Genomic DNA, 22,932 nt, shown 5'->3' with positions numbered 1-22,932 from the left:
AAAGAGCCTGTGTGCTAAAACTAAGACCCGACACAGCCAAAAAATGAATAAATAAATAGATATAAAGAAAAAACTAAAATAGTAAAAAATAAAAATAATAATAACAATAATCAAAAAAAATTTCCATACGTACCTTCATTTTAACCATTGTCAGAGATCTTAGTTTTCAGATAGACACAGACTCTTAACCGGTATTGTAATACTTCTGAAGAAATATCTACAACACTTTTGTACAGCAGGCCTGCTGGTAATGAATTCTCTCAGTTTGTGTTTTTCTGGAACAGTCTTTATTTCTTATTCATTTTTGAAATATATTTTCCTATGGGTTAGCCTTTTGAGTGTATGTATGTCTGTGTTTCATTTTATATATTTCAATATTCTGTCTCATATTTTTAAAATGAGAAATATGCTATATTTCTTATCTTTGTTTTTCTCTGTGGAACATTCTTTTTTTATTGACTACAGCAAAGCTATTCATATTACATGGATTTTTAGCTGCTTGAATATAATATAGCTTCATGTGCTTTTGGGGGATATTTATTCTACCTGGGTCTCTGAGTTTCTTGAATTGTATTTTGAGGATTTTCATCACTATTGGAAAATCAGAACTGTTATTTCTTCCCATGTTTTCTGCTTTGTTTTTTAATTTTCTTTTCATTTTTTGTTTTGTTTCTTTTTTTGTTTGTTTTTTTGTTTTCTGTTGTTACATTTTTCCTTTAACATCTTTATTGGAGTATAATTGCTTTACAATGGTGTGTTAGTTTCTGCTTTATAAGAGAGTGAATCAGCTATACATATACATATATCCTCATATCTCCTCCCTATTACATCTCCCTCCCTCCTACCCTTCATATTCCACCCTACTAGGTGGTCACAAAACACTGAGCTGATCTCCCTGTGCTATGCAGCTGCTTCCCACTAGCTGTTACATTTGGTAGTGCATATATTTCAATTCCACTCTCTCACTTCATCCCAGGTTACCCTTCTCCCTCCCCGTGTCCTTAAGTCCATTCTCTATGTCTACGTCTTTATTCCTGTCCTGCCTCTAGGTTTTTCAGAACCACTTTTTTTTTTTTTTTGATTCCATATATATGTGTTAGGATACAGTATTTCTTGTTCTCTTTCTGACTTACTTCATCTCTATGACACAATCTAGGGCCATCCATTTCACTACAAATAACTCAATTTCGTTTCTTTTTATGTCTCAGTAATAATTCATTGTATATATGTGTCACATCTTTTTTATCCATTCATCTCTCGATGGACACTTAGGTTGCTTCCATGTCTTGGCTATCGTAAATAGAGCTGCAATGAACATTTTGGTGCATGACTCTTTTTGAATTATGGTTTTCTCAGGGTATATGCCCAGTAGTGGGATTGCAGGGTCGTATGGTAGTTCTATTTTTAGTTTTTTACTAGTTTTTTTACTGTTCTCCATAGTGGCTGTATCAATTTACATTCCCACCAGCAGTGCAAGAGTGTTCCCTTTTCTCCACACCCTCTCCAGCATTTATTGTTTCTAGAGTTTTTGATGATGGCCAATCTGACTGGTGTGAGATGATATCTCATTGTAGTTTTGATTTGCATTTCTCTAATGATTAATGATGTTGAGCATTCTTTCATGTGTTTGCTGGCAATCTGTATATCTTCTTTGGAGAAATGTCTATTTAGTTCTTCTGCCCATTTTTGGATTGGGTTGTTTTTTTTTTTGTTATTGAGCTGCATGAGTTGCTTATAAATTTTGGAGATTAATCCTTTGTCAGTTGCTTCATTTGCAAATATTTTCTCCCATTATGAAGGTTGTCTTTTCATCTTCTTTATGGTTTCCTTTGCTGTGAAAAAACTTTCAAGTTTCATTAGGTCCTATTTGTTTATTTTTGTTTTTATTTCCATTTCTCTAGGAGGTGGGTCAAAAAGGATCTTGCTGTGATTTATGTCATAGAGTGTTCTGCCTATGTTTTCCTCTAAGAGTTTGATAGTGTCTGGACTTACATTTAGGTCTTTAATACATTTTGAGGGTTTTTTTTTTTGTGTGTGTGTATGGTGTTAGGGAGTGTTCTAATTGCATTCTTTTACATGTAGCTGTCCACCTTCCCAGCGGCACTCATTGAAGAGGCTCTCTTTCCCCATTGTATATTCTTGTCTCCTTTATCAAAGATAAGGTGACCATAAGTGTGTGGGTTTATCTCTGGGCTTTCTATCCTGTTCCATTGATGTATATTTCTGGTTTTGTGCCAGTACCATACTGTCTTGATAGCTGTAGCTTTGTAATATAGTCTGAAGTCCAGGGGGCCTGATTCTTTCAGCTTCTTTTTTATTTCTCAAGTTTGCTTTGGCTAATTGGGGTCTTTTTGGTTTCCATACCAATTGTGAAACATTTTGTTCTAGTTCTGTGAAAAATGTCAGCGATAGTTTGATAGGGATTGCATTGAATCTGTAGATTGCTTTGGGTAGTAGAGTCATTTTCACAATGTTAATTCTTTCAATCCAAGAACATGGTATATCTCTCCATCTGTTTGTATCAGCTTCAATTTGTTCATCAGTCTTATAGTTTTCTGCATACAGTCCTTTGTCTCCTTACATAGGTTTATTCCCAGGTATTTTAAACTTTTGGTTGCAATGGTAAATGGGACTGTTTCCTCAATTTCACTTTCAGTTGTTTTGTCATTAGTGTATAGTAATGCAAGAGATTTCTGTGCATTAATTTTGTATCCTGCTACTTCACCAAATTCATTGTTTAGCTCTAGTAATTTTCTAGTAGCATCTTAGAATTCTCAATGTATAGTATGATGTCATCTGCAAACAGTGACAACTTTATTTCTTTTCCAATTTGGATTCCTTTTATTTCTTTTTCTTCTCTGATTGCTGTTGCTAAAACTTCCAAAACAATGTTGAATAAGAGTGGTGAGAGTGGGCAATCTTGTCTTGTTCCTGATCTTAGTTGAAATGGTTTCAGTTTCTCACCATTGAAGATGATGTTGGCTGTGAGTTTGTCACATATGGCCTTTATTATATTGAGGTAAGTTCCCTCTATGCCTATTTTCTGGAGATGTTTTATCTTAAATGGGTGTTGAATTTTGTTAAAAGCTTTTTCTGCATCTATTGAGATGATCATATGGTTTTTATTCTTCATTTTGTTGATATGGTGTATCACATTGATTGATTTGCATATATTGAAGAATCCTTGTATTCCCGGGATATACCCCACTTGATCATGTTGTATACTCCTTTAAATGTGCTGTTGGATTCTGTTTGCTAGTATTTTGTTGAAGATGTTTGTATCTATGTTCATCAGTGATATTGGCCTATAGTTTTCTTTCTCTGTGACGTCTTTGTCTGGTTTTAATATCAGGGTGATGGTGGCCTTGTAGAATGAGTTTGGGAGTGTTCCTCCCTCTGCTACAGTTTGAAGAGTTTGAGAAAAAGTTAGCAGAAGGACAGAAATCATAAGATCAGATCAGAAATAAATGAAAAAGAAATGAAAGAAACAATAGCAAAGATCAATAAAGCTAAAAAATGTTTCTTTGAGAAGTTAAACACAATTGATAAACCATTAGCCAGACCTATCAAGAAAAAAAGGGAGAACACTCAAATCAATAGAATTAGAAATGAAGAAGGAGAAGTATAACTGAAACTGCAGAAATACAAAGGATCATGAGAGATTACCACAAGCAACTCTATGCCAATAAAATGGGCAAACTGAAAGAAACTGACAAATTCCTAGAAAAGCACAACCTTCCAAGACTGAAGCAGGAAGAAATAGAAAATATAAACTGACCAATCACAAGCCCTTAAATTGAAACTGTGATTAAAAATCTTCCAACAAATAGAAGTCCAGGACCAGGTGGCTCCACAGTTGAATTTTAACAAAAATTTAGAGAAGAGCTAACATCTTTCTTTTTTTTTTCTGTTTTAAAAAAATAAAAATTAATAGATCTTTATTGGAGTATAATTGCTTCACAATGATGTGTTAGTTTCTGTTTCACAACAAAGTGAATCAGCTATATGCATACACATGTCCCCATATCCCCTCCATCTTGAGCCTCCCTCCAATCCTCCCTATCCTACCACTCTAGGTCATCTCAAAGCACCGAGCTGATCTCCCTTTGCTATGTGCTACATCCCACCTGTCAACTATTTTACATTCAGTAGTGTATGTATGTCAATGCTACTCTCACTTCCCCCCAGCTGATGACCTTATGGGGATTCCCTCATATGTTATTTTTTGTTTTTCCCTTGTTGCTTTTAATATGTTTTCTTTGAATTTAACTTTTGTTAGTTTGATTAATATATATCTTGATGTGTTTTTCCTAGGGTTTATCCTGTATAAGATTCTCTGTGCTTCCTGGACTTGGGTGACTATTTCCTTTCCCATGTTAGGACAGTTTTCAAGTATAATCTCTTCAAATATTTTTCAGACCATTTCCTTTTCTCTTTTTCTTCTGGGATCACTACAATTTGAATGGTGGTTTGTTTAGCATTGTCTCAGAGGTCTCTGAGATTGTCTTCAATTGCTTTCATTCTTTTTTCTTTATTCTGCTCTTTGGCAGTTATTTCCACCTTTTTGTCTTCCACCTTAATTATTCGTTCTTCTGCCTCAGATATTCTGTTATTAATTCCTTCTAGTGTATTTTTCATTTCAGTTATCATGTTGTTCATCTCTGTTTTTTAGTTCTTCTAGATCTTTGTTAAACATTTCTTGTATTTTCTCAATCTGTGCCTCCATCATATTTGTGAGATTCCAGATCATCTTTATTATCATTACTCTGCATTATTTTTCAGGTAGGTTGCCTATTTCCTCTTCATTTATTTGGTCTTGTAGGTTTATATTTGCTCCTTCATCTGTGACATAATTTTTGCCTTTTTTTTTTTTTTTTTTTTTTTTAATGCGGTATGCGGGCCTCTCACTGTTGTGGCCTCTCCCGTTGCAGAGCACAGGCTCCGGACGCACAGGCTCAGCGGCCATGGCTCACGGGCTTAGTTGCTCCGCGGCATGTGGGATCTTCCCGGACCAGGGCACGAACCCATGTCTCCTGCATCGGCAGGCGGATTCTCAACCACTGCGCCACCAGGGAAGCCCTTTTTTTTTTTTTTTTTTAATGAGTGAGCTTGTGTTCCTGTCTTACTGGTTGGTTGGCCTGAGGCTTCCAACACTGGAGTTTGTAGGCTATTGTGTAGAGATGGGTCTTGGTGCTGAGATGAGTAACTCCATGAGACCTCACTCTGATGAATATTCCCTGGGCTCTGAGGTTCTCTGTTAGTCCAGTAGTTCATATTTGGAGCTCCCACTGCAGGAACTTCAGCCTGACCCCACACTCGTGAACCAACATCCCACAAGCCATGTAGGGTGGCAAAAAAAAAAAAAAAAAAAAGAACAATAACAATGTGAAAAATAAAATTAGACTAGGAAACTAACAGATATGTTAGAAAGAATATAAAAATTAAAATATAGAGGAATCAACAAACAGAAAGTACATCAGTACCACAGTAATGAAAAAGAGTAGGAAGAAAAAGAAAAAAAAAATTGGGGAAAAGGCCTTGGCTGTGGAGGCCAGGGCCTAAGCAAGAGTGAGGTTTGGGCAGTCATGGTCACAGAGTGAATGCTCAGGACACACAGGGCTGTAAAAGTCCCTGCGGGCTGTGGGGGTTGGGGCTTAGGCTCAGAGAACAGAAGAGGCCCAGGCGTGCCCCCACCCCTGGTCTCAGAGGGAAGGGAACCTCACCTGAGAGCATAGCAGGCTTCCTGGGCTCAAGTGGGTGGGACAAACACCCTCTACTCTTTTCATGCTCCTCCTGGGTGGCCCCTCCTGCCAGCCTATCCCAATCTCCCCAGCCTGCCTCCTATGCACCCAGGATTCACATGGCCTGAATGGGGATTTGGAGGGGGGTACCTACTTGGTTGTTCAGCAGGCTCCCCGGCCCAAGTGAGCGGGACGATCGCACTCCACTCCTCTCCCACTCTTCCCAGAGAGTCACTCCCACCTGCCTCTCCTGAGCTCCCTTGCCTCAGGGGCGCCAATCCTGTCTGGCCTCCATTCTCCTCCCTTCCAGTCCCCCTATGTCCTACCTGTTCACTTTGGGGCTCCTCTTGTCTTCTTGGGCATCAGAGTCCTCCCAGCTCTGACCAGCATTTGCCCTAGTTGTGGGGAGACACTAACTTCGTGTTTTCCCACACTGCCATTGTGACTCGACCTCCTGTTTTTTTTTTCTTCCCTGTTTATGTTCTCCTCTTGGGATTCCAGTTTCATATATGATAGACCATTTGACATCATTATATCATTACTTGTTGGAATCTGTTCTCTCTCTCTCTCTTTTTGTTTTTTATCTCTCATTCCTTTTTGTGTTCCAATTTGAGTAATTGTTATTGTTCTATCATTAAGTTGACTTAGTTTTTCCACACTGTGTCAAGTCTACTGAGGAACTCCTTCAAAGACTTCTTTACCTCCATTACCAAGTTTTGTTTGTTTTGATTTTGGGGCATGTCCTTTGGACCCTTTCATACAGTTTCTTTTTTTTTTTTTTTTATTTCTCTGGATTTAATTTCTCTGTTACTTTCTGAAACATGCAGGTGTTCCTTTCTTTCTTTTTTCACACACATACACACACACACACACACACACACACACACACTGTATTTTATTTTTACAAGAGATAAATACACTGACACCAAGCACTGTACATGGATGATCACAACAAAAGCAACAATGATTGCAATTACCAAACACAAAACACACTCATACTATGTCATAATATTGACATTCAGTCCAGTAGTCCTCCACTGTAACAGGTCCTTTACTTTGCAGTGAAAATTGATTTGTATATTTTTTGCCTCTGAGTTCTTGTAGGATTCTTTTTTTTTTTTTCAAAAGAAAGTCACGAACATTATAATCATCCTCATCAGTTCACTCAGTCCCATGTAATTAATTTTTTTTATCTTGATCATTTGTTAGCACTTTTATGAATTCATCAGTTTTCCATTAGAGTTCTGAAAATGCTTATTTGTTCAGTATAGTCAGTTACCAGAAACCTGTACTTGTCAGTCTTTTCCATGAATTACTTGAAGATGAAACCCTTTTATAGGAACATTTTTGCAAAAGCATCAGAGTACACCCAGAACTGTCTGTAAATGACAAAAGACTTAAAAAAGATCATGGTTAATGATTTGATGAAAGTTCATAATAATGCAATTGACAAGGAAATTTAGTTATTTCTGAGATATACATTTTAAAATAATAACTAGAATTATGACTTATAACATTGTACCAGAATATATAAGATTTTTAGGAATTTCATGTAATGTCTGAAACATTTATATTAACATACAAATAACCCAAAGAAAGTTTAGTATTAGTTGTTTTTGTTTGTTTGTTTTTTTATACTGCAGGTTCTTATTAGTCATCAATTTAATACACATCAGTGTATACCTGTCAATCCCAATCGCCCAATTCAGCACACCACCATACACACCTCACCTCATATAGTTTTTTTCTTAAATTCCCCACCTGTTTTGTAAGGTGTAAACTTTTCCCACTAGATTTTATACACATGCGTTAGCCCACTTTCAGCCTTTAGAAATTTGTCAAACACATTAACTGGCTTCTTCTTACCTGTTTGTAAGGAGGCTTCCATTTTCTTCCCAGCCAAGGATGAGCCAGTGTTCATGCCCTCTCTTGCCTTGGATTTGTTACCAAAAGCTCGGCCTCTCTGTACACCAGTGCCAAATCAAATCCTGGAGACAGAATTTTGGGTGAAGTAGAAAAGGATAGCTTTATTGCTTTGCCAGGCAAAGGGGAACACACCAGGCTTCTGCCTCAAAAAACGATGTGTCCTAACCCCAGAGAATTTGATGAATGGTTTTATAACAGTCATTCAAACAGTGGGGTCTCTGACAAGAATAGCATATGAGCAGGGCTTGCACTCCCTTAATCTCAGGTGTTTGTCTCCTAATCTTGATGAGCTTCTCTGGTCCCTTAACCTAACCTCTGGTGGTTTCTTGGCTGCTCCTTCCTTGATTAGCAGCTGTTCATATCACCCTTTGAACTCAGAGAATGTCATGGAGGCTGGAGTCTTGCCTAAAAGAAATGTGGGACAGAAGGTCTTCTGTTCCCAGGATCCCCACATGTTTCATATTTCCTTAGATTTCAAGCTAGTTTGTTGTCTTCTGAACATCCTAGTGAACTCAAGAAAAATAATGATTTTTTAAATTATCACACTTATTCTTAGGCTGTTAGAAAAATCTCTTTACAGCTTTCTATTTCCTGGAGTGAAGCCAGAAGTCTCCTTCCTTAAATATTTTAATATGCTTTCTAATTTATAAAACCTAAGACTAAACATCATCTTTATCCTCTCAAATATTACAGGGACCTAAATATATTGGCTTCTGACATTTATATTTGCTCATGAGAAGTCTGTTTTATTTTTATCTTTTTTAGCTGTTTTCTTTTAAAATTTCTACTTTCTTTGGTGTTCTACTGTTTTACTATGATGTTAGGTTTCAGTTTTGATTGTTATGCTGTATACAATGATCAAATGTGGGGTTTTAATCTATATCTTTCATTAAATCACAATTTATTATTATTTTTTGGCCAGTTGACTAGATGTTTTCTAGTGTTCTTTCAATGCTGTGGATACTTTTTTAGGTTCAAAATTCCAGGTTACTAGCTTCATATACATAAAGGGGGACTATAAAAAGTTTCATGCTTTTATTAATCCAAAAGCCAAAGGTTCTATCCCTCTTGGACATCAACAATTCCAACATGCAGCTCTGAGGGCTAATTGTGATTTTAGCTAAAAATTATTACTGCTTTACACTTAATATTTTTACTTCCGTTTTTGATTTGGGAGAATTCAGGTTTATTTTAGCCAACTGTATATTAAAAGTTATTTAACCTTAATTTTGTATTTTTCTCTGATTTTTAAAACAGGAGAGGATGTTGGTCTTTTCAGTTAAGTAAATTTTCCAAACAGTAATCCTTTTGGATAAATTATTAATCTATGCAATTATGACTTTGATTTCTACTTTCCCAGAAGTTATCTGTGAGAATATATGTGTTTGTGTTTTCTATATTTATATATTTTTATGTTTGGTCCTTAATAGTAGTTTTTTAGTTGTACATATGTATTTCATCTTTCAATTTTTTTTCCAGAAAATTTGTGGCTTTTACTATTTTTGCTTTGAGTTTTTATTGGAGATGTAAGTATAGAAAGTTTGGAGTTATCTTTTGTTACCCAAAAGAAATGTGTTTTTTTAGGGATTTAATTATAATAATGCAATTTATTAAGATAATGGGCCCTGCTTTGGGGTTCCTGGATTGAATTCTTGTCTCACAACTTTGTGCTGTATGATGGTTTGCTTAGCCCTATTATTCCTCTGTTTGGGGGTATTAACTTTGAATTAACTTTTATTGCTGCCATAACAAATTATCACAAATTTAGTGACAACCAACACAAATATAGTACCTTATACTTCTTTAGGTCAGAAGTTGGACATGAATATAGTTGGCTAAAATTAAGATACTGGTAGGGCTGCTTTCCTTTCTGGAGGCTTTGTGAACATTAATTTACTTATCCATTTGGTTTATTGGAAGAATTCAGTTCCTTGCAGTTGTAAGACTGAGGTCCCCTCTTTCTTACTTGTTGTAAATTCAAGGCTATCCCCAGTTTGTAGATGCACCTACGTTTCTTGGTTCATGACCCTCTTCTTCCATCTTCAAGGCTAGCAAGGGCAAGTCTCTTCCTTCTAATGCCACATCTCTTTGATTATTCTTCCATCTTTTTCTGACAGCAGCCAAGAAAGGTTTCTGATTTTAAGGATTCATGTGATTAGATGATGACCACCCTGACAATCTAAGATAATCTCACCATTTCAAGATCTGTACCAATAATCACATCTTCAAAGCTCCTTTGCCATGTAAGGCAAGTTAGTCCAGGTTCCAGGAACTAAGATGTAAATATCTTTAGAGTACCATTGTTCTGCCTACTACAATCACTTTGCATGCTGATTCTCAGTTTTTAAAATTATTTTTTCAGAAACTTATGTTAGGTACATGTTTTCTCTTCAGTTCTGTCTCCCAGTTCCTTAAGCTCATTTTCATATTCTTTAATTCTATGTCTTTTGACAACACTCCTGCCACCACAAGGTGCTCTCAGAGTCCTGAAGAACTTGGCATATGGTCTTCACCAACTCACCAACTCCTGCACAGAAACTATCATAATATTCTTCACTTAAATGGTCCATTTTTATTCCAAAGGATTCACCTCAAGCACCACCTCATCCAAAGGGTCTTCAAACATGCTAATATATGTGTCATGGTCACATGTATTGTACCTTGTTTACTTTATTTGTTGTCTATAATTACTTAGACATCCTAGTGTAATGTAAGTTTTGAAAGCCAGAACCACTGTCCTAAACATCTCATGTTTACAAGCATATCAACACCATTACAGGCACTGAATGACAGCTTAATGATTGAATGAATGAATGCATTGGACAAATCAATAAATAAATCATCACATTCAGTGAATTTAATGGGATTCTAGAGTAAAAATAATGATAATTAAAATATGGCCAAAGTATTCTTAGCTTAGGTTGATTTTTAGCTACTTTGTTCCAAAGTTTGGACCTTTCCAAAAAAAGCATCTGTTATACGACATGATGATTTTACCTAATAAATGAATTTTCAGGAAATAATCTGATGAATTTTCATTAGTACCCAATAGAACTCTAAAGTCATATTAAATGTGATTGTAAATTCTGTTATTGTTGTTGTTTTAATAAACTTTCAGTAACAAATTAGGGAATAAATCATAAAAAGAGAGTTTCAAAATTAAGAGAATCATGGAAAAGTTAAATTTTTAGTTAGGAAGAAAAACAGATTGGGTTATTTATAAATATATGTTAAATACATCACTAATACTCATCCTTCGTTTATAAATTCACACCTTTCAATATGATAACCATATAAATGACAACTGCATTTAGACAAAACTTGGGACTATATATTCTTTCATTCTATCATCACTCTGCTAGTATATAGCTGAATGGTTGAATCAAGTTACATAGTCTAACTTAGTTACCTCATCCATACATTAAGAGGCTTCTCCTAGTTAACAGCTATATTCTCTATAATAGTAGAATTCTTTAATTTCTGCGAGGAGTGATTTTTTTTAATATGTCATATTTTATTCAAATGTCACTTTGATGTATTAAATGAGGAACAAGAGTGTGATTCATCTTTCAAGTAATATGTCAAACCATGACATTTCTAATGAATAAAAAAGAAACACTGTTCCGTCTTATATCCTGTTGATTGAGATTATATATGACTATATAAATAATGATAAATATATATATATATATAGTTTATCTAGACCATATGTTTATATCCAAATGATTAAAACATCCCAATTTTATGAAATTACAGCTAGCAAAAAAATATAAAATATGGTGATAATTCACTTTAGGAGATACAGACATTCTTTAAACCTCAAAATTTAGCCTGCATTTAAATGTATAAAAAAGTCAATAATTAGGAAATTTGTCTAACAATTAATTAAGGAAATTTTAATTTGCAGACATGTCTTACTGCTCTTTTTAATATTGCACAAGTACATTTCTATTATGTATTATTTTCAGTAACTAAAGTTATCATTTTCTATAATAATCTATGTTTACTTGATTTTAATTTTTAAGAGTTACTTTGAATGACTCTATTTTTTAATATGATTATGGGATGATTTGAAACTTATATTTAGTAATCCTTCATTTCTCACAGAAATATTAACTCTTTCTTGATATGACATTTTATTTGTTTCTTTCTATTCTAGAAATTCTGAAAACTCTGGGCCTTATCTACTAAAATAAGGCCAAATCAGCTAAGCCCTGAGTTATCTTACTTACCAGTTGAAATAATTCAATTGAAATAAGTCTAAACTGGATTAATTTAATTCAGTGTGTGTTTCTCTCCATGGGGGTGATTTTAAATCACATCCTGCAAGAAAATATGCTATTATGGATAGGAAATATGAAGTCTCAAGAGGGTCTTTCATTCCATTTCTAGTATGTAATAAAAGCAAATTCATGTAGATTTACAGGGCTTGAAAATGATATCTTTCAAAGTAAACTTGAGTGCTAATATGCAGGTCAAAATGATTGCCTTAGTGATTGTCTTCTTAACCTAAAGCTGCCTCATACTGTATTCCACATATATTTCATATATATTATTTATTCCAATAAAATTCCATATTTAGGAAGAAATAGCACATACCTGCATTAGATCTGCTACAGAAATATCAGGATTTTTTTTTGATAAATCAACTATACTTAAAGAAAAAAAAAAAAAGAGAAACAAGAACTCCTACCGTTTTTCTCAATTATTTGATGTTTCGTGGAAAGAAGATGTCTAAGGAACTAGTATCTACCTTTGTGTTGTTAGGTTCCTATGGCTGTTATTCCCTATCAGTATCTCTATTCCTATACTAGATAATCACTCTTAACTAAGTTATCTTCTTCAAACATCAGAAAATAAGGTATTCACACATATGTAGTGCTTTAAATGGGATAGTTTGAAGCTTCTATTTTTATTGAAAAAGTGTAAGTAGAAGAGTGCTGAAGATACTTCTGTTTCATTGTTAGAAATACCTGATATCTTAGAAATATGTTATTTATTTCTGTCCTCCAAATTTGCCACTGGCTATGATCCTACCTCTTACCCTAATTTTGGGGCATCTCTCCCATAATTTCTCTACAGTTGTTTTAAATTTTCAATTTGGAAAGGTTTTTCTCCTTTTTATACAGGGCAAGAATTATACCAAATATTTGAAAAAAGACAAATGAGGCAGAGTTCATCTCTTTTCTTCCAAAAGTAATAGACACTAAGGTCGGAAATGGTGCAAAAGCTAAATAGGAAAAAAATCTCACTACAATGAACTCTGCAGGGCACTTTGCATAATTTTAGAGTTCTTAAAAATATTACATAAGTGTCCAGCAATGTGTTGATTTCAACTGATACATTTATTGCACTGGATTAAATAAAGTATTCAGGTTTGGATTTTGTTTGCATTGAAAGAGGTGACTTCAGTGACAGTGTTTTCTTTAATGGTGTTTGCTCTTGGTAAAGGTTTTAAGTGGATTAAGGTAGTTAAAGGTCTTGGTGGAAGTGGTATGACCCTAGACTCTCAAATCAGAATGTCTGGGTTTGAATCCAGGCTTTGAAACAAGAACAGTTGCACCTCACTTAGCTTGGTGTGAGGATTAAATTAGTTCAGAAATTAAGCACTTAAGAACGGTGCCTAGCATAGAAGATACTGGTTTTTGTTGTTAATATTCTTTTTAAAATTTATTTATTTATTTTTGGCTGTGGTGGGTCTTCGGTGCTTCATGCTGGCTTTCTCTAGTTGTGGCAAGTGGGGACTACTCTTTGTTGTGTTGTACAGGCTTCTCATTGTGGTGGCTTCTCTTGTTGTGGAGCATGGGCTCTAGGTGCGTGGGCTTCAGTAGTTGTGGCTCACAGGCTCTAGAGTGCAGGTTCAGTAGTTGTGGTGCACAGGCTTAGTTGTTCCGAGGCATGTGGAATCTTCCCAGACCAGGGCTCAAACCTGTGCTCCCTGCATTGGCAGGTGGATTCTTAACTCTGCACCATCAAGGAAGTCCACTGTTAATATTCTTAAACATAGCAGTGACATGTTAAAAATATTTCACCACTGTCCTAAAATGTTTATATAAATAGCTCTAAACACACTACTCAAACTCAGAAATAAAGATTCTGTAACTTATTTTCATAGAACATATAAATGGTGGTAGGTGGTACTCCATTTAGTGAGGGGAAGAAAGGAAAGACTGTGGCTTAAACTACAAAAGAGGGGCTGAAAAGAGGGGCTTATAAATATGGAAAGACTGTATAGTGGGGGAGGGCAAGAAAAGCATGATGATGTGAATTACAAAAGTTAAACTTCCAATTATTGATTTAGAAAAGATGAACACTGTCACAAAGCAATGTTCACTCTTTGTTGTAAGATAATTCTTCATAGAAATTTTGTGTTTAAAATTTTCTTCACAGATTTGTATTTTGTCATATTCTCAATATTCCTGTTTTTTTTTTTCTTTGAGTAGTTGGTGCAGTCAAAAATAAAAATCAAAAAATCAACTATGACGGCAATGCAGAGTAATAATTGCCAAAATATTTACTCTTAAACCAATCATGTTGACTTAAGTATCTCCACTTTAAGAATAAAATACTATTACATTGTAAGAATGAAGGTACATTTTTCCAAAATTGCTTTAAACAATATATTTTCTTAAAATGCTCTTACCTCTCTGAATTGTGCTCAAATTGAAAGTTTCTATAGTATTTGACCATCTGACCAAATTTGAATGTAGAAAGAAGCATTACCCTTTTTTTCCCATACTTTAAGGTGGATTTGCTTTAATAAATAAATGAATAAAAACTGTAACATCAAAATCCACTCCATGGAAAGTAATGTCATTAGATCGTTATCACAGTTCTTTTTACTGTGCTAAATGAGCTGAACCTTTTTGAACAGAAAAGTCTGTGTTCTTTAATAGGGCAGAACTAGGAAGCTTCAGCCACTGCTTGTTGCCTCTACAGTGAGATGTCTTCACTGTGTTTTTTCGTGTCATTATAAGATATTTGGATTTGCTCTCACTTCAGCATCAGAAGTAGCCAGTTGGAACTAATTTGCCATATCGGTTTTATGGACTTAACTGCCTTGTTCAATATAATGTACCAAAATGGAAACTCCCTCAGTTTTACCTATTCTTTCTATTTGAATTGTGTACAATATTCGAATTACTTCATTGTTGTGGTTTTTTAAAGCACATACAGCCACTATGGAGAACAGTATGGAGGTTCCTTAAAAAACTACAAATAGAACTACCATATGACCCAGCAATCCCACTACTGGGCATATACCCTGAGAAAACCATAATTCAAAAAGAGTCATGCACCAAAATGTTTATTGCAGCTCTATTTACAATAGCCAGGACATGGAAGCAACCTAAGTGTCCATCAACAGATGAATGGATAAGGAAGATGTGGCACGTATATACAATGGAATATTACTCAGCCATAAAAAGAAATGAAACTGAGTTATTTGTAATGAGGTGGATAGACCTGGAATCTGTCATACAGAGTGAAGTAAGTCAGAAGGATAAAAACAAATACCGTATGCTAACACATATATATGGAATCTAAAAAAAAAAAAAAAAGTCATGAAGAGATTAGTGGTAGGATGGGAATAAAACACAGACCTACTAGAGCATGGATTTGAGGATATGGGGAGGGGGAAGGGTAAGCTGTGACGATGTGAGAGAGTGGCAGGGACATATACACACTACCAAATGTAAATTAGATAGCTAGTGGGAAGCTACAGCATAGCACAGGGAGATCACCTCTGTGCTTTGTGACCACCTAGAGGGGTGGGATAGGGAGGGTGTGAGGGAGGGTGACACAAGAGGGAAGAGTTATGGGAACATATGTATATGTATAACTGATTCATTTTGTTGTAAAGGAGAAACTAACATACTATTGTAAAACAGTTATACTCAAATAAAGATGTTAAAATAAATAAATAAACTAAAAAAAAAAAACACCAAAAAATAAAAAATAAAAAAAATAAAGCACATGTAATAAGAATATTCTAAAGTTCTACTTGAGCAGTTGGCATACGTTTAAACTCCACAATTGTTGAAGAATAAGCTCTGGGTCTCTGAAGCATCATGTTTAATTTTTGTCTCCATGATACAAATATAGTAATAGATTTGCCAATTCAACCAAAGGATCATCAAGTTTTGTATTGTTTTGTTTTGTTTTGTTTTTCAGTATTTACTTGCTTTACTAAGTTAAGTAAAATAGAGGAATGCTTTCACTGCCTCTATAAAATTGTCTTGATTTTAATGTAAGACTAAAAATATGTATTAATTATGTTTTATCTGGAACTGAACAGTCAGTAAACAACCTTAAAGTACATGATCATGCTGAAATGCTTGAAACTACCATACCTTACTATAGAGAACATGTTGTGATCGTACATTACACTAAATGTATTTTTGAATGCATTGAATTACTTGATTCTCCCATAATCACTGTAGGGCAGTACAGCAAGAATTATCTCCACTGTACAGAAAATTGAGGCTCAGACTTGTGACTTGACTTTACAGTGCATCAGAATAATCTAGAGAATAAAAATAAAAATACAAATGCCTGTCCAATCCTAAGATCAACTGAATGAGAATCTCTGTAGAAAAGTCCTGGGTTTGCACCTTTAAATTATCTCTCTAATCAATTTTCAAGTAAGATTGACAACCACTCTTTATACTGTGTGGCTTTAGGCTAAGCACTCTGCAATAAAGCGATGAGAGCACTAGGGGGGGCAACTGTGAACTTCGTAGTGCATGAGTGAAGGGAATCGCGCTCAACTTTTAGGAAAGATACTTTAATTAGACATCAGCACTTGAGGACGCAGTCGACTCTGCTTGCATCCTTGACAGATATACCTTAACAATTGTTCCCTTACTGAAACTTTTGAAAAAGTAGAAAGAGAATGAGGAGGGGAAAGGGTCACTTCTGGGAAGTGACACCAATATCCCCAAATCATCTCTCACGCTCTCTCTCTCTCTCTCTCTCTTTTTTTCTTTTCTTTTTTTTTTTTTTCTGGTTTAGTGGAAAAGTATAGAACCTTTGAAATACTTAAACAATCCAAAACCTATCACAGTCAGAAAAGAGCGTCGAAGAATGATGGTATCCCTGGGCCTGGTAGACCTTAAATACTGATAATGTGAATGAAGGTAGAAACTTCTTCCCCTCCAGCCTTAAGCACACAGTTTCTTTTTACCTCTTATTGGTGTATTCTGTTTTGTTTGGAGACAGAGATCATTTAGGTAATCTCTAAAGAAACTTTGAGAAATACGATTCAATAGTCTGAGGTAATATTTATTATTTCCAGACTGATTCAAGTCTGGATAAAATTTCAGATTTTTTAAAGAATTGTGTACATTCATTTTGATGAAATATAAAAAGTACAAAATACACTAATCTCAGATGTCTTAGAGATGGCATGTCCTTTTTTCCTGCTTACTTTTCTAGCCTTTATGCTTTGGAATTATAACTCAAAGCTTTATTGTAAAATCTCCATCACCACGTTCCAATGCTTGAGAGATTGAATTTTGTATAAAGGTTCAATTTTGGGGGTCTGATTTTGATTACACATAAATGAGCACAGAGCATTACCTCTGCAATTGGAGATTTACAAGATAGGAGGTAATGCATGGCTGGCTATCTGAATTAAAAATCTAAAACAGCCAGATAAAAGCCATCTTAATCACCTCACTTTGGCTCACAGCATACTTTTTTTCTTTTTACACAAAACTTTTATATTTTTCCATCAAAGATTTAAGTGGATATTTGACTATTGTTTTTCATCTATGCCTTAGGCTAGGGAAGATTGTCTTATTTCAGATAGGAAGCAAGAAACCTAGATCCATTTGATACAAGTATGTTCAGAGTCAAAGTAGTTAGACTTTACGTTTTCATAAATAATCTGTTTTGACTTAGAGTTCACTATCACAAGATATTTCGTAAACATAAATAAATTTGCAACAATAGAGTTTTGGCATGGAGAGTTTCTCTGGATACATAACATAAAGATTCATGAGTACTGAGTGTATACTTTTCTAAGAAAACACAGAAAGATAATATTATTGCTGTTTCTTAAGTAGTTCATGGAAGAAGCCAGAGACTTGTGATCTCCAGAAATACAGGAATTTTATCTGTTAATTTTTGTACCCTTAACACATAAGAGATAATAAATATTGATGAAAAAGTAATTGATTGAATGATTGTGCTCTTGGGGATATTATAGAGTTCATCTCCAAATGAATTTTCATCTATTTTGAAACATTATGAGTGCTAAATGAGTTAGAATATACCTGGGAACACACCATTCAAAATGTGCTATTATGTATATTATTATGAATATTAGTAGTAGTTCTATTATAGAATAGCAGAATAAGCTAGTTACTGTTTGAATGCACCTGTACTTTCAAGATGAATCAAAAAAGTATTTTTATACAGAACATTGATCTTAGTAATATAAGTGTAAATCCCTGATATTTAAAAAAGATAGCTAGTTTTCCAAATTCCTAATTATACTTTGTGACATCAATCTGATAAAAAAAAAAAAAAAAACTTTATAAGAATGTGAAATATATTGTTCTATTTCATAGGCAGACAACCTTCAACATGGAATTGAAATCTTACTTCTGACTAGATGTAGGGTATTTTCATCTTTGTTGTATTGCTATTCTGTAGATGGGCAAGAAGGACATTTTACGTTCTGAGAATGTGGAGTACCATCTCCTATTTTACCTTGAGAGACCAAGCTAAACCTACTTCATAATATGGACTATGGATTTTTTCTTATATTTTTTTCATATTGAGAATGAATATCTCAGTGGGCATTTAGAGGTGCATATTATAGAAAAATGTAAAATTATCCATATAAAGGCAAATAGTTTGGATACAAGGTAACAAATGCATTTAATTTGGATGTACTAAAAATGTTATGTTAATAGCCACAGTTTAACATTTAAATTTAGCCTACTTTTCAGGTGTACCCGAAAGACTGCACTGAGTGAATGTTTCCCTTGGTGTGGAATGATTCCAGCTGATTAAAAACAGTTAATGTAATATGTTAAGTTTCAGTTCTCCCAGGCACCTAAGCGGGACTTATGATTGGTTTACAGCAGGGATCCCCAACCCCCAGGCCACAGACCACAACCAGTCCGTGGCCCTTTAGGTACTGGGCCGCATAGCAGGAGGTGAGCGGCAGTAGAGGGAATGAAGTTTTATCTGCCTCTCCCCATCCTCCTTATTGCTAGCATTAGCAGCTGAAGCAGCCCTCACCCCCCACCCTCATCCATGGAAAAATTGCCTTTCACGAAACTGGTCCCTGGTGTCAAAAATGTTGGGTACCACTTGCTGAGGGGCAAAAAACAGCCTCCAAGGACTTTCTTTTTTGAACTATGTTATTTGCTTTTTTAAAAAAAAATTTCATCTGCTTTGCTTTAAATTTGTAATTGCAGGCTAAAGAGTTACTGTTTTATAAGGTTCATTTATTTAAGTTTAAGATTTAGGAATCTTGAGAGAGAGATTAGTAAGTCTTACTTATATGGACTATCACAATGACACCTGAGTTTAGCCAAAGTTTTTAAGATACAAGAAATCACTGCAAACTCAATGTCAGTTTATGTTAACAGTGTTGAACCTACCCAAATGTGAGGTATCAGAGTTTTTTATTTGCATTAAAATTTTTGTGTTTATATGTATTCCCTGAACAATTGGATAAACCATCATTATAGAAAAAAGATGGATGCACCCTAGAATCCTTTGCTATAAAATTGAGATAGGAACAAGTTCATTTGTGACAAGCAATTCCTTAATATCTTATAATTTATAAGGCCTAAAATCAGCAATGAAAGAGAATTAGAAGTTAGCAAACATAATATTTAGACTATTTTCCAATTAATGAATTAGTTACACAAATACTTACCTCTTGCTTAGTAAGGCTAGGACTTCATGCTAGGATATGGTAAAGTAGAGGTATAAATTAGAGGTATACTGAATAAGTGTTTGGACCAAAAGCTAAATGCCCAAAGGATAAAAATCAGTATTTATCTGAAGTTCATACTCATCATCTTAGAGAGATATTTGCACAAATTTGAAATTTTATTTGAAACATATTTTAAAATTATTAAATCTTTAGATTTTAGTTATTTAGAAATAACTAAATTATTGACATTATAGTGCAAGAATAAGAATTACTTAAAATGCTAAATGTTAGATTGATCCTTCCTTTACTGTAGATTATTATTATGGTACTGTACATTTTCAATTCTAAATAGATTCACACAATCCTATGATTTGTACAGGAGCAAGATAGTTTTTGATACCTCTGCAAGAAAGAAAACAAGAAAGAACTTTAATTTTTTTTCTTACAAGACTCATGACCTAAATGGAATTAAATAGCTAAATATGAATTATAGTCTCAGAGGGGAAAAGATGGCAGATTGGAAAGATCCTGGGCTAACATCCTCCCATGGACACACCAAAACTACAACTGCACATAGAATAACTATCTCTGAGAATGTCCTGAGATAGCAAAACATATTTTCTACAACTAAATATTAAAAGAAAATGCCACATTGAATTGGGTAGGAAGGACGGAGATATGGTCTGGCCAAACCACTTCTGGCCAGACTTTCTCTGAGTAATGATGTGCTGGCAAACACCAGGTTTTGGTTTTCTTTTTGTTGTTTTGTTTTTGTTCTTTGGCTTACCTTCTACCTACCTGACCGAGCACTGATGAGCATCATTTCTGCTTCACCCTATCTAACTAATTAGCATCACTTACTACACCTTGGGTTTTTCCGTGGGCCTGCCCTAGTTAGCACATCTCTAAAGCATATTCATACCCTACTATAACTGATAGGCAGCCTCAGCTGGCACCAGGCCACACTAGAGTGGCTCCTGCTACTTGGCATGGAAAAGGCTTTCTATAAGTCTTCAGATGATTGTGTTGGTTGAGGCACTTTGACTAAGAAAGCAAACTCATATATGGAATATGTATGGTTTTCTTCAGATGGAACGGCCAAATATAATTGCCTTGCCAAAACATAACAAGGTGGTATTCCCAAGTAATTATGCTGAAGGCTTAGGGTTGATTTATGCTTCTGGAAAATTGCAGGCACAGCAGTGGCAGTAAGTAGAGAATCTCTGGAGAGGTAGCCCATGCAGTTGGGAATCTGCATAGCCTTCATCTTTGTTACCATAGATTCTCTATTCATGGGACTACACAAAAGCTGAGTTTGCCTAGATATAGATCAAATAATATTCACGTAACCACCTAGTTGTTGAGTGGCAACGTTTTGATGGGTTATCTCCAGTACAAATTCACTTGAGACACAAAATTTCTAATTATTTGGGTCCGTAAATCCATCTACATAACTTGTACCCAGAACTCTTTGTCACTGAACTTCTAGTTTTACTGTCAAGACGCAGAAAAACGTTCCCAAGTACTTGTCATTTCCAGAGAATTAGTGAATATCTCATACTTGAGGTAAATCCTTCCTCCATATAGAGTAGATAACTAAATGTTTGCTTGTAGTTCTGTTCACCAGGAGGATTACTCTTTGGGAGAAGAGTTGTAATGCACCTTGGAATTAATTTCTGGTTCATGTCTCAGTAGGCTGGTATTGCCTCCTTGATGGAATAAGTTCTAAATCTACTACAGTTTTTTTTTTTGTTTGTTTTTTTTTTTTAGTTTCTGAGGCTCTAGCAATAGCTGGAGAATGTTCTTTCTTCAGTAACCTGGATTCCTAGCTCCCAAGATCATGAATTACTGATAACCACTTATTTAGAGATCTGAGTCTAAGTTTTATATGATCAATTTCTCCATACTGCTTAGTACTATTATTCTCAACATCATACATTTGTACCCTCAGGTATAAGTGTGTTATCTACTTCCATACTTTCTACTTTTGTATAACCTCAGTGTTTTCTTTTTGCCTGTTCAATCTTCTTAATACTTGTTTAACATGTTTCAAAGTTCTTTCTAGAAATATTTTCTCTGTAGGAAATACTGGTCTGATTTATCTTCTGACAGGGACTGACCAGTAAACTAATTAACGGCAGGAGTAAGCTCAGGAAACAGGCACTCAATAAGGAATTTGAAATGGATTTAAATATCTTGCTAATGGGAAATGGGATTCTAGCAATCCTCAGCATGTGGGAACATCACCATTAATCAAATTATCACCTGTGGTTGACTGTGATTAAGTGCTTATAAGCAAATGCCTTCAGGGAACAAGTTGCTGCTCACTCAACTGTTACGGAAATAACGATAATTACAAGGATTATGAGAAGGGATGGCTTTTTTTAAGTACCCTGGAGTGCTTACATAATGAAAATGACAAGCTCAGGTTTTTAATTTCTCAGCTCAAATCGTGACATGAAACTAGAGACCTCCTCAGGTGACCTTAAAAGCATCTCTTATTTACTATAGGTCCAGGTCAAGGATGATGAAAATTGGATGCAAAATATAATCACATTGTACAATTACGATGTCATTTGAGTTAACAATCTCACAAAAATTATCATGTGAGATTTAGGACATTTTTGTGAAAAAGTGAGCCTTCATACTTGGAATGGGGATATTCTTATGATCTCAGATAAAGATGGAGCAGTGCTTGTACTTTCCCATTTGGTAATACTGAGACCTAAATCTGGCATATGTCTTGGAGGCAATGAGCGTGGTTAGAGGGGATATGTCTTGTGAAAAAAGAAACTTACTCCATGACTTTTTTCCTTTGGAAACGATGAAAAAGTTGTTTTTGCTTATTCTGACATTTCAGGATATTCTCAAACTAGTTTAACCAATATTATCCCTGCAGACATCTACTTTCAAATGAAAAAATCTATAAAAACTTTATATGAGGTGCATTTTATAGGGTTGTTAGGTTTATAATCAGATGTTGAGGCTGATTATCAGCATAAGGCTTTTTGTCCCTGCTGGAAAGAAGACTTATTTGAAAGATTTATGAAAAAGCAAAGTAGCACATAAAGTACAGAATTATAAACATGTCCCATGTTACTAAGGTGGTCACTGCTTCATGAGATATGAAAAGACATGACCCATTGCTGGATCATATAAGAAGCCTCTTGTACAGAAAAGCCATGTCTCAGAATTAACTATTGAAGAAAGAAAAAGAAAATAATTAATTTTTCAGTTCTCTCTTCTCTGCTATTTCCACTGATTATAATTTGTTTCAGAGAGAGCCAATTCTTCCACACTTACAGATTTCTGTTCCCTTTAGGAAGTTGCTAGGGAAGCCAGATCTGACACATTTTAGCATAGTCC

The 22,932-nt window shown here is 34.9% G+C and overlaps 1 long non-coding RNA gene across 1 annotated transcript in view; it reads right to left on the bottom strand.

The window, feature by feature from the left end:
- LOC136792758 (uncharacterized) overlaps positions 1–22,932 on the bottom strand; it is a 134,017-nt gene that overhangs the window by 86,970 nt on the left and 24,115 nt on the right. Inside the window, exon 2 of the long non-coding RNA XR_010837109.1 lies at positions 7,608–7,729. This is a non-coding gene — a long non-coding RNA (uncharacterized lncRNA). The remainder of the gene's footprint in view (positions 1–7,607; positions 7,730–22,932) is intronic.

The sequence above is a fragment of the Kogia breviceps genome, chromosome 16 (assembly GCF_026419965.1).
Source record: "Kogia breviceps isolate mKogBre1 chromosome 16, mKogBre1 haplotype 1, whole genome shotgun sequence".
NCBI classification, from domain to species: domain Eukaryota; kingdom Metazoa; phylum Chordata; class Mammalia; order Artiodactyla; family Physeteridae; genus Kogia; species Kogia breviceps.
The sequence above is the reverse complement of the archived record's forward strand: the minus strand, read 5'-3'. Positions and strand labels throughout refer to the sequence as shown.